At 41.1% G+C, this 12,369-nt stretch overlaps 1 protein-coding gene across 5 annotated transcripts in view; it reads left to right on the forward strand.

The window, feature by feature from the left end:
- The first annotated feature begins 821 nt into the window (after positions 1-821).
- The window catches only part of DNAJC13 (DnaJ heat shock protein family (Hsp40) member C13), a 117,826-nt gene continuing 106,278 nt past the window's right edge, over positions 822-12,369 (forward strand). For 2 of the 5 annotated variants that reach the window (XM_038570855.1, XM_038570860.1), the window contains exons 1-2: positions 822-1,073; positions 1,681-1,782. The gene's annotated coding sequence lies outside the window, so the exon portion shown is untranslated. Of the gene's footprint in view, positions 1,074-1,680; positions 1,877-12,369 lie in introns of all 5 variants that reach the window. The other 3 variants (XM_038570856.1, XM_038570859.1, XM_038570858.1) reach the window with 3 other exon arrangements.

A 12,369-nucleotide genomic window follows, 5' to 3' on the forward strand; every position in this document is an offset into this window, starting at 1 on the left:
AGCAGACGACAGGCAAGCCGGAGGCATCTCCCAAGCTTTAATCTTGGCGACGTCCCAGACCAATCAGATGTAAACCCTCGACTGTCGTTGCGGCAGGTCTCGGGAGGGGTGAACCCGCTGGCTCGCCATCCTGCCAAACTCGGTAGCAGGTGAGCCTTCGGATTGCCTCGCGGACACTCCACAAGCATTTGAAAGCCCAGGGCGAGACTGGGGAAAGGCTCTGGCACAGGACTTCGGGAATTAACAGTAGAAACAGCCTGGACGGGCAGCCCCGGTGGCGCAGCGGTTTAGCGCCGCCTGCAGCCCAGGGCGTGACCCTGGAGACCCGGGATCGAGTCCCACGTCGGGCTCCCGGTGCATGGAGCCTGCTTCTCCCTCTGCCTCTCTCTCTCTCTTTCTGTGTCTCTAATAAATAAATAAAATAAAATCTTAAAAAAATAAAATAAAACAAACAGCCGGGACGCGGCAGGCAGCACTACCGCCCGCGGGACCCGGAGCCACACGCCGAGGGGCGTGACCTTCGCAGAACACGCCGGAGGGGCGTGGCTCCACCCGCGCGCACGCGCACCCGGGCGCGCCCTCGCCGGCGCTGCGTGGACTCCGGCTCCTACAGCTGGCCTCGTCGCTCTGTGCATGTGTGAGTTCTGGCGGGCGGGCGGGCTCGCGGGTAGGAACCCGGAGGTTCTGGGAAAGGGGGCCAATGAGACGGGGAGAGCCGAGCAGCGCGCGCGGGAGGGCGGGACAGAAGGCGGAAGAGCCGGAATCAGCTGACGGGGTCTCGTGACCGCCGGGGCGGTGGCGGCGCAGGCGTAGTGGAGCGCGGTTGCTGAAACCCTGAGCGAAGATGGCGGCCTCCAGAGTGAGCCTCTGAGAGGCAGAGGGAGGAGGCGGAGGGGGCGGGGAGGCCGCGCCGCCGCGGCACCAGGAACCCGCGGCAGCGGAGCTACAGGGCCCCGACGGGGGAAAGGGGAAGTGGTGAGCGGGAGGAGGCCGGAGGGCACCTCAACTCACTCCGGACGCAGAGCCGGCGGCGGGAGGAGCTCGGGCTGGAGCGTCTCCAGCCTCCCGCGAAGGTAAACCACTCCCGGCACCGGCCTGTGGGGCTCTGCCTTAACCCTCTCCCCGCGCCACGGGGACTTGGGGGGCTGAGGGCTGGGAGAAGGAGGGGTGGTGTCTTGGCCGCCGCAGCCTCCAGCTGCTAAGGAGAGCAGGTGACCCTCCCCCAGGGCTGCCGGTCGGGTTCCTCCCGTCGGATCCCCCCGGCTGCAAGTGACATTCTCCCAGGGCGCTGCCGTGTCCAGCCCCACCCCTCCCCTCTTTTTTTTTGGATTGTTTGTTTCGTTTCCTACTCGCCTTGGTCCCCAGATTCCCTCTGCACATCCTTACCCCCACACACCCCTCGTTCCCCTCCGGGCTCCGCCCTCGGGATTCTCTCGCAGCTTCCTAGTCTGAATGCACTTTTCTGCTGGTTGCCGGCAACTCTTGTTTGTCGGGGTCCGCGACCCTCCTTCCCCTCACGCGCGGTGTCGACTTTGAGGTTCTTGGATTGGCTTTGTTTCATTTCCTTGGGAGATTGGAAGGGGGGGTTATGGGGAGGGAAGGACCCGCGACGTTTCTTCTCCAGGCTTCTTCCTTTTCCAAAATCAAGCTTACCCCCCAAGGTTTTTTACTTTCCTGCAGGGGAGCCTGTTTGCAGTGGCCTTTGGTTCACTGCTGTGGTGTTGCCTCTGAATGTGGCCTTTGGAGTGAGTGAAGAAGGACTCAGACGCTCAGTGAGTGGCGGTGAGACGCAGATTTGACTTCTTATCCTTAAGAAGAGTGTCTTCCCTTACATTGTTTTCCTGTAGGGTGTTCAGTTACCCACTCTGGTCCTGAGGTGGGTTTTTTTTTTTTTTTTTTTTAATCAGTTGATGTCTTTAGATTGTCTCATTTTCCAGTTGTTCGGGGGAGGGAGGCCTTAAAAAAAGCCCCCCCCCCCCCCAACGTGGCTGTGGTCTCTCTCGAAAGTAATGATTTCTCTCTTCTCTACTTTTCCCCTTTTTATCCTACTGTGGTTTCCTTCAAACAGGAGGGCCTCCGCTTGATGCTTTTACCTCCCCTATGGAGGGCTTTGCGCTGTAGGGTTATTTAGAGTCTCTTGGGAGTATAATGTTTTCGCAAAAAACAAACAAACAAAAAATTCAGAGTCTGCCCCAGTGATTGTCTTTCTTACTGTATTTTCTTTCTTACTCTATGGATCTGATCGATTTCTAGGTTTGAAAGTACCATCTGCAGAGTTTGAGGAAATTACAGTGGTCAGGTTTTGCAGTATGTCATCAGGACTCTGTGAGTCTATGGGAATCTGAAATAGGACTTGCCCTAAATATTTAAAAAAAAAAAAAAAGAAAAGAAAATTTGAAAACTACCCGTAAGAAACTGGCTATTCAAAAAAGACTTGATTCACATTTCTTTGGTTTTGGAAAGTGCTGTATTGTTTGAATTTAGCATGTAAGCTAAAACTTTGTTAACATTTTAAATGTATTATGAAACAATGTTTAAGCAGCTATATCTCAAACTTGGCTTCTGCTATTAATGTCACAATGGGGCATAAGTCCTGTTTAGAAAATGTTACACTGTATTCCTAGTTTGAAAACAGGAAGTAGAACATATTAAGGGAGGAAAAGAATAGTCAGAGGGTTATTAAGAGATAGGAATGTCAAGAACCTTAAGTCTCTAGTCTAGTTCATGGAAAATACCACCATTTGTATTCCACTGGGAGGCAATGGATGTTCCTCTTTTTCTAAAGTGACAGTAGTAAATGGGCTAAACTATATAAGCATTATCAATGCAAAAGTTAAGGAATCACGGAAAGCAGGAGTTATTTATAAGAATTTAACTTTATCCACAAATAAATAGAAGCTAGTTGCCAAGGTAGACTGTAACAATGCTGACTTCATTAAATTTGTAAAAAGCTTGATAGCGGAATCTGGTTCTCAATACATACTAAGTTACAGTTGAAATTAAAAGATCTGTTTTAACTAATTTGGCTCCATTCCTTAACCATTTCTGCTTACACAGGTGATTTTGAGATTTTTCATAGCACTTACCTTTCCCCTGCTTCTCTGATTGAGGTACTTAAAATTAGTAAAATAGAAGCAAGGCTGTGCAGATAAACTATAGCAAGGATTTGGTTGCTAATAGTTTTAGGCCTAAATGTTGACTGTAATTTAGCAGTGGTTAAAGGGGAGTTGTTTAGAAAGAAATCCTTTGAATCACTGTTTCTCAACTTCATGAAACCCAATAAAGACCCCCTTTTCATTTCAAACAGTTTGTAACACCTGCTCTATTATCAGGAGATAGTTTTTATATAACCACCTTCTGACTCCGGTCTTGGGATAAAAGAAGCTTTGCTCTCACTGTTGCACCAAAAAAGAATGGGACTCACTTTAAATTCTTGACCTTTTTTTTTTTTTTTTTAAGATTTTATTTATTATTCATGAGAGAGAGAGAGAGGCAGAGACATAGGCAGAGGGAGAAGCAGGCTCCTTGCAGGGAGCATAGTGTGGGACTTGATCCTAGGACCCCAGGATCATGACCTGAGCCACCTAGACACCCAAATTCTTGACTTTTTTTGACACCTGCTAAAGAACTGAGGTCACACAGCAAACCACTGGCCTGGAATTTAAGGGGAGAGAGTAGACATGAATTCAGTTTCACATTCATTGGACATAACACTGGTGAGAAGAGTTCAGCTAGAATAATTGACAGGCTGATGAAGGCCGAGTGTACCTTTTTCCAAGGTCTTTCTCCACAAACTCACTGGGCATTCTTAGAAAAGATTGAAAAAGAAGAAAGAAAGGAAGGAAGGAAGGAAGAAAGAAAAGAGGAAGGAAGGAAGGAAAGAAAGAAAGAAAAGAAAGAAAGAAAGAAAGAAAGAAAGAAAGAAAGAAAGAAAGAAAGAAAGAAAGAAAGAAAGAAAGAAAGAAAAGATTGGAAAGAACCATGGGGAGTCTTTGGGGTCTGTTGTGGTGCTGATATAGGAGGCGAAAAGCAGCGCAGCTTTCAAGAGGGGCACAAAACTCTATCTCTTTGTCTCTTTTATGGAACAAAAATCTTAATCTGCGAAGGGAAGGGCATCCCTGCTGGCTCTGTTGGTGAGCATTCATTGAGCTGGGCAAAACAAGAAAAGGGGAAAGAATCTTCTCCAGGAGGGGTACTGAGGTTAAAATGCAGCCAGGATGAATAAGAAGATCACACCCCTGAAATCCAGGGATACAGTATATACCTAAGACTGAACCTTAATCGGAACTACAAAGACTGTATCTCCACTCCCTGCCACTCTAAGAAGTTTTGAATAACAAGTGAATGCAGAATATTACTAGGAACAACATCATGCCAAGAGGCACAGCACAAAGAATCAAATAGACTTTGCTTTAGTAAACCATCCCCCACCATAGGCACTAACTATTTTGCAGATTTTTGAAGCCTGTGGTGCACTGAGAATAACCATAGCAACAGCAAATCATAAATCTAGCCCAATTCCTAAACAGATGAACACAAACCCTGCACTAAAGACCTAGTTAAGAAAAGATGTGTCCATTTCCAGCCACAAAAATTATTTACCTCAGTCTCTACTGTTCTATACATGTCAAGTTTTCAACCAAAAATTATAAGGCATACAAAAAGGCAAAAAATTCTCGAGAAAAGGCAGTCATCAGAAATATACTTAGATTAATATAGATGCTGTTACCTGCTAGGGGATTTAAAATTACTTTAAAGGTTGAACAGAAGAGTGGGCAACATGCAAGATCAGGTGGGTAATTGCAGCTGATAGAAACTATCAGAATAAAAAGAAATGCTAGAGTTATTATTACACAGTAAAGAAATGAAGAATGCTTTTGGACTTATCAGAATTGACATAGCCAAGGAAAGAATCAGTGAGGGTAGAAGAAATTACCTGACACACAAAAGTTAAAATGAAACACCCTAGAGCTTGGGGATAGATATATTTATATATCATTTTAATATATAAATGATTGGAATCTCACAAGAAGAGAAAAGAGAATAAATATTGAAATGTTTGAGGAAATAATAGAAAAATCTCCAAAATTAATGACAGACATCAAACCACAGATCCAGTAGCTTAGATAATACCAAGGAAGGTAAATCCCGCCCCCCTAATTCAAACAAAACTTACCTTGACATCATATTTATAGTGATGTGAACAAAGGACAGAGAGAAAATCTTGAAGATAGCTAAAAGAGAAATCTATACAGAGGAACAGAGTTAATAAAACAGAAACAGGGCAGCCTGGGTGGCTCAGCGGTTTAGTGCCACCTTTGACCCAGGGCCTGATTTCTGGAGACCTGGGATCGAGTCCCGCATCGGGCTCCCTACATGGAGTCTGCTTCTCCCTCTGCCTGTGTCTCTGCATCTCTCTGTCTCTCACGAATAAATAAATAAATAGGAATCTTTAAAAAAAAAAAAAAAAAACAAAAAAAACCCCACAGAAACAGTGCAAACAAGTAGACAATTGGGTGACAACTTTAAAGTACTGAAAGAAAAAAGAGCAAAAATATTTTTTCAAAAATGAAGACAAAATAATAGACACTGTCAAACAAAACCCAAGAAGATAGTCTCCCCATTTACATGATAGGTGGATTCCTAGAAAATTCTATGCATGTTAAACTCTGTGAAGCATATTTTGTGATTTGTATTTAATACAGAATTAAAATTGGGATTAGTTATAAATGAATTTTTACCTATGTGAATGCCCAATTGGATATTTGAAAGTCACTTGAGGGTAGTTTTCAACCCATGGGTCTGTATTGTACATTGAGGTGTATCTAGCCCTATCCATTAAATCATAGTAGAGTGGTCACTCCTTATTCACTTTTCACAGTTCAGGTTTTGAGGTCAGTAGCGATCCAGAGTCAGGTAATCCTTCTAATGAATTGTCAGGTCAGTGGTCTCCTAATGCTATGGCAGTGTCCATGTTACCTCATATAATCTCATCACATAGACATTTTATCTTAAAAGAAGGCTTTTTTTTTTTTAATTTTTATTTATTTATGATAGTCAGAGAGAGAGAGAGAGAGAGGCAGAGACACAGGCAGAGGGAGAAGCAGGCCCCATGCACCGGGAGCCCGACATGGGATTCGATCCAGGGTCTCCCGGATCGCGCCCTGGGCCAAAGGCAGGCGCCAAACCACTGCGCCACCCAGGGATCCCAAAAGAAGGCTTAGTAACTGTCGTACAATAAGGCAATTTGAGAGAGACCACATTCACATAACATTGCAGTATATTGTTATAATTGTTCTATCTTGTTAATATGTTACTGTACCTAATTTATAAATTAAACTTTATTCTAGGTATGTATGTTTAGGGAAAGAGAGTGATAGGGGATTTGATAGTATGTGGTTTTAGGCATCCACTCAGGTCTCGAAGCACATTTCCTGTGGATAAGTGAGGAGTACTGTAGTTTTATTTTTTTAAGATTTTATTTATTTGTGAGAGAGCACACGTGTGAGCATGAACCCAGGGAGAAGCAGAGGGAGAGGGAGAAACAGACTCCTTGGTGAGTGGGGAGCCCAATGTAGAACTTGATTCCAGGATCCTGGGAGCATGACCTGAGCTGAAGGTCAACGCTTAATCGACTGAGCCAACCAGGTGCCCCTACTGTAATGTTTCTAGTCATAGTGTCTCTTAGGGCAGCATCCTCCCCCAACCATTACTTTAAAATTGTAGTGTGGTGCTCAACACATTTTTCTGCTTCAGCAGTTTTCACATGCTCAGCACATGCCAATCAGTAACATCTCTTGTAGTATGGAGTGATTTCTAATTGTGGAAACTCCTTTGAGAATCACTGATTTGGGGAATATTTTTGTAATAAGTAATGTAAACCAACATGGTTGTGATCATCTTTACTAAGATATTAAGTGTGGTTCAGCAAAATCTTTATCAGTAAAGATAAACATAATTTGCTAGTAGTTTTCACAGGCCCTTAACTTTATTCAGCAGCCTGCATATTTGAATTTTACTTGCACTTTTATAAACTGCTTATTAAGAATAGTGATCTCTAAAACAACAAAGTCTACATTCAATGGGATTTTATAGTTGCAGCATTCTAAGTTGCCCTTAAAAGTAGACCACACACCTAAGCAGTGTTCACGTATTTAGTGCATGGCCATTGGTAGTATCTCTATGAGTAATAAAAATTTGGTCTTTGATGAACAGATCAAAAACAAAACCCCAAAGCAATCTAAAATAATTACCTAAATGTTTTGATTTTTGTCAAGTATAGTTGCCAGAACATAATGGAAGGATTGATAAGGTTATGAATGTAGGAGATTTTTCCTGATATCTCATAAATTCTATGCTAATTATAGTAAAATTTAAATTCTTATACATGGTTTTTAGACATGTATTCATTAGTCATCTAGTGCTATGAGGTTTCTCTCCCCCTCAAACTTCTAGTTAAGATACAGAGTGTATTTTGGATGTTTACCAAATCCTAGAGTAGATAAAACCATTCCTTCCCCCCCAACCTTAGATCTGCTGGGTTTAATTTTAAAAGGGGAATTTTCCTTTTTTTTTTTTTTTTTAACTGGTAGATTTGGGGGTGTTCTGTAAAATCTGAAGAACTATGGCAGAGTTAGGAATAACAGGGACATTTCAGAAAGAGCCAAAGGAGAAACCTACATGTTTTTTTTGCTATTTTGTATTGGGTTAAAGGGAAATCGTAGTAGCCTAAGCTCCTTGTCTTTTAATACTGTGTTTGCCTATTAGAGCCCTTACTATAAAACTTCCTCTAAGATGTATTTGTAATATACTTAGGAAATTTAGTCCTCCATTATACATTCACTGCAGTGATAGAGAAAACAGCAACAAGTTAAAACATGGCGATTGAAAATCTCTTTTACCCATTAGAATCTATTTAGTGTAATAGAGCAAGATTATTAAGTACCTGTTTGTGAGCTGAAGAAGAGCTTATTGAACTAGTATATTTTGTTCTTGCATGAGTCAAGTTAGCTTTAAAGATGAAATAGAAATTAGGTCTAAAAATCTTCTATGTGTACAAACTAAAACTATGTAAATGATCATAGCATTGATTTCACAGAATTGCTTAAACACATTTGTTTGGTAAATATTTAGATGAGTATTTCAAAGCATTTTTTCATTTTGGAAAGGAGAGTCAAATTCATGCATCTTTCTTGGAAAACAAACTTTTTGTGATTACAACAGATAGAGGTCTATTTTGTGAGAAGTAAGAATTATTCCCTCAGATAAAATCAGCATACATGTGATTAAAATGTAAAGACAGGGATCCCTGGGTGGCGCAGCGGTTTAGCGCCTGCCTTTGGCCCAGGGCGCGATCCTGGAGACCCGGGATCGAATCCCACGTCGGGCTCCCGGTGCATGGAGCCTGCTTCTCCCTCTGCCTATGTCTGTGCCTCTCTCTCTCTCTCTCTCTGTGACTATCATAAATAAATTAAAAAAAAATAAAATGTAAAGACATTTCTTTCAATATTTATATTGAATAGGAAGGGACAAAATTAACTGCTGTGATATTTATGCTTGCCCCTCCCCCAATTAAGATACTGTTTTTTTCTTAAGATTTTATTTATTTGTTTGATAGCACAAGCAGAGAGGGAGCAGCAGGCAGAGGGAAAGGGAGAAGCAGGCTCCCCGCTGAACAAGGAGCCTGATTGTGGGACTCTAGCATCCCAGGACCCTGGGATCAATGACCCAGTCAAAGGCAGATGCTCAACCAACTGAGCCACCCAGGCGCCCTTAAGATACTTTTAAAAATGTTTCTTCAGATTTAGGAATTCCTTTTGAGTTTTCCTTGCCCATTTATTTCATAAATGTATATCTGATTTCTAATGGGAAAGGAACAGATTTTTTAAAAAGAATGGAGAGATGGATCATAAATTATTTTGCCCTACCCTGTGGTGGTGGAAGTATTTAAAAGTTCATTTTAATGTGGCAGACAGTGCAAAGGTTTCTGTATTCTAACTTCTGAACAATTATTTAGAGATAAGATTGTCAGCTGACATTTGATAGTACCACTGGCTTTCCTCCAACCACATTTATCTCTGGAGTTAGTGGGTTCTTCAGTGCTTTTAGAAATCTAAGATAGGATGTATTAAAACCTTACTTTGTGGTCTATTTTATAGTTGTTTAAAGACCCCTGTACAGTAGGTATTATACACATTACGCATACTGATTTGTTATTTTTAGAAGGAAATGCTTTTGTCTATACTTGTGTTATATATTAAAACATGAAGTTAAAGATTAAAAAGAGGGTTAAAGTTTATATCAGGTTTCCCCTGTACAGAGCATATTCTAAGTCTGGTTGTAGCTTTTTAATCAAGGTAAAAATTAATGTTGTTAACTATATTTTGTCCTCTCTTCAGCACATCTAAAATTGGATCATTAAGTATTTATATTTTTACATTTTATTTGAAACAGAACTAGCCTAGTGATGTAATTCACTCAGATTTTGAATCCAGTTACAAATCAAAGAAGGCTTTTTTATTTTTAAGATTTTATTTATTTATTCATGAGAGAGACACACAGAGAGAGGCAGAGACATAGGCAGAGGGAGAAGCAGGCTCCATGCAGGGAGCCCGATGTGGGACTCAGTCCCGGGACCCCAGGATTAAGTCCTGGGCCAAAGGCAGGTGCTAAACTGCTGAGCCACCCCGGTGTCTCGAAAGAAGGCTTGTAAGAAGCTAGTATTAATTGATTGTCTCTTTGGTTAGCCTTTGCTAATCTTTCAAGATTAGCCTTTGTTTTAGCTTTGTGGTTCTCCTTCCCCCTGCATTTTTAATAGGGTATAAGTTGTATGAGAAAATATTAAGTTAATAAATTCCTGCCATGTGACTATCATGTGTCTGTATACCATATTTTCAGGTATAGTGTCACATTGTAGCAGAAAAATAACATTTCTATGATAGGAGAGCTTGGTCAGAAAATAAAGGTAAATGCAATTCTCCCCCCAAATAAGTTTTTCATCTACAGCTAAATTGAAAGAACTTTACATTACATACTCATATACTCCTCTCCCAAGATTTTTACATTAACATTTACTGTACTTGGGAATGAGTGGGTGGCTCAGTGGTTGAGAGTCTACTTTTGGCTCAGGTCATGATCCCGGGGTCCTGGGATCAAGTCCCACATCAGGCTTTCTGCATGGAGCCTGCTTCTCCCTCTGCCTATGTCTCTGCCTCTCTCTCTGTGTGTGTCTCTCATGAATAAATAAATAAATAAATTTTTAAAATTACTGTATTTGCTTTATTATATATATCCATCTTTCTGTCCATCTTATTTTTTAATACATTTCAAGACAAATTAATGTTTTAATACATTATTTGAGAGCAGAATTATTTCTTCATGTTAATAGACGCAAAGTGGAAAAATTAGTATCTTATTTGCTCACTCCAAGTTGTTGTAATTGTGTAAAAATTAGTGGGTCATGCAAAATGCATGCTTTAAAGGCAAGTAGCCTTTATTAAAGCCATTTCCTTCATTTAATTCACTAATGTATCACGGATGGTCCCCATCTTAATAATAGTTTGACTTACAATCTTTCAACTTTATCATAGTGTGAAAGTGGTATGCATTCAGTAGAAATTGTACTTTGAATTTTGATATTTTCTCAGGCTAGTGCTGTGTGGTACCATACTCTTGTGATGCTGGGCAATGGCAGTGAGCCACAGCTCTCAGCCCTGTGGTCACAAGGGTGAACAACTGATAGACTTACGACAGTTTTGTTTTTTCACTTTCAGTACAGTATTCAGTGAATCACATGGGATGTTCAGTACTTTGTTATAAAATAGGCATTATATTAGATGATTTTGTCCAACTGTATGCTAATACAAGTTGAGCACATTTAAGGTAGGCTAGGTTAAGCTATGATGTTCAGTAAGCTAAGTGTATTAAATGCATTTTCAGCTTACAATGGGCTTATCAGGACATAACCCCATAGTACGTCAAGGAAGATCTGTATTTTTCTGAGCATACACACTCATCTCTGGCTAAATGAGGGCTCTGTTTTTACTTAACATAAGACTTGCACATACACTTAGTTTTGCTATGTGTGCAAATTCTTTTGCTTATAGCTTGGCTGTAATCTGCTTGGGTGCCTGTGGTGTTGAGGCCTTTCAACCTGGTTTTTGTTCTTATTATCAGTTTGGTGTAGACTCCTGCTTAGTGGACTCTCAAATCCTGTGGTTTTGTGTCAAAATCATATCTTCTGAAAGATGATTCTCATTCATAAATTATCTTAAATGGATTGCCGGTTTTACTGCCAGTAATAAATTAAAGAATGTGAGAACATTAAATGTTCGAAAGCATGAAGCAAGGGAATTCAATGAATAGGGTGAATCTAGCCAAAATGACTGTGTTGCCCTGAATTTGACTTTTTAACCGCTAGAATACTTCTTTCAAAAGAACAAACTGTGAAGTTGCAAAAATGCTCTGTTGGTAGTATAATAAGATAGAGAATGAAAACAGGTGAGAAACCAACTAAAATTAGAGATACTTTCAATGTGAGTTATAAAGGACATGTAAACTTGTGTTTTTCTCATCAAAAAAATAAGGGGGGGTAAGTCTGAGAATTTGAAGTGGAGCACTATTGTAGGAATGAAGGAGATGATTTTTTTTTTTTTTTTTTAATTTACTGAGAGAGTATGCAAGTGAGCACAAGCTGGCAGGAGGGACAGAGAGAGAGAGGGAGAAGTAGACTCCCTGCTAAGCAGGGAACCTGATGTAGGGCTCATCCCAGGATCATGACCTGAGCCAAAGGCAGACATTTAACTGACTGAGCCACCCAGATGCCCCAAAGGGGATGGTATTTAATCAATAATTAGTTTGAACAGGTAAATTCTTGCTAACTTGTTGAATACATCTTAACAACTGGCAGGGTGGCAAGTGCTGATGATGGAGCTGCTACTAAGATATCATCCAACAAGTTTCACATTTTTTTAGTTGGACAGTTCATTGCTATTTAGAGAATGTGCCTATAAATGACTGTTATTGCAATTGCCTGCTTGATGCTTGAGCTGCTTGATACCGGAAGTTTTGTATATTTTTCATCACGATTAGTGGGAATTATGGTCGCTTAAGAGTTTTTGCCTATGAACAACAATTTTATTTTTTTTTTTAAAGATTTTTATGTATTTATTCATGAGAGAGGCAGAGACGCAGAGAGGCAGAGGGAGAAGCAGGCTCCATGCAGGGAGCCTGACATGGAATTCAGTCCCGGGTCTCCAGGATCACACCCTGGGCTGAAGGTGGCACTAAACCGCTGATCCACCCAGGCTGCCCGAACAATTTTAGAAACACTTTCAGAGCTTATTAAAGAAACATGCAGAGAATCCTAAG

This window comes from Canis lupus, chromosome 23 (genome assembly GCF_011100685.1).
Source record: "Canis lupus familiaris isolate Mischka breed German Shepherd chromosome 23, alternate assembly UU_Cfam_GSD_1.0, whole genome shotgun sequence".
Lineage (NCBI taxonomy): Eukaryota > Metazoa > Chordata > Mammalia > Carnivora > Canidae > Canis > Canis lupus.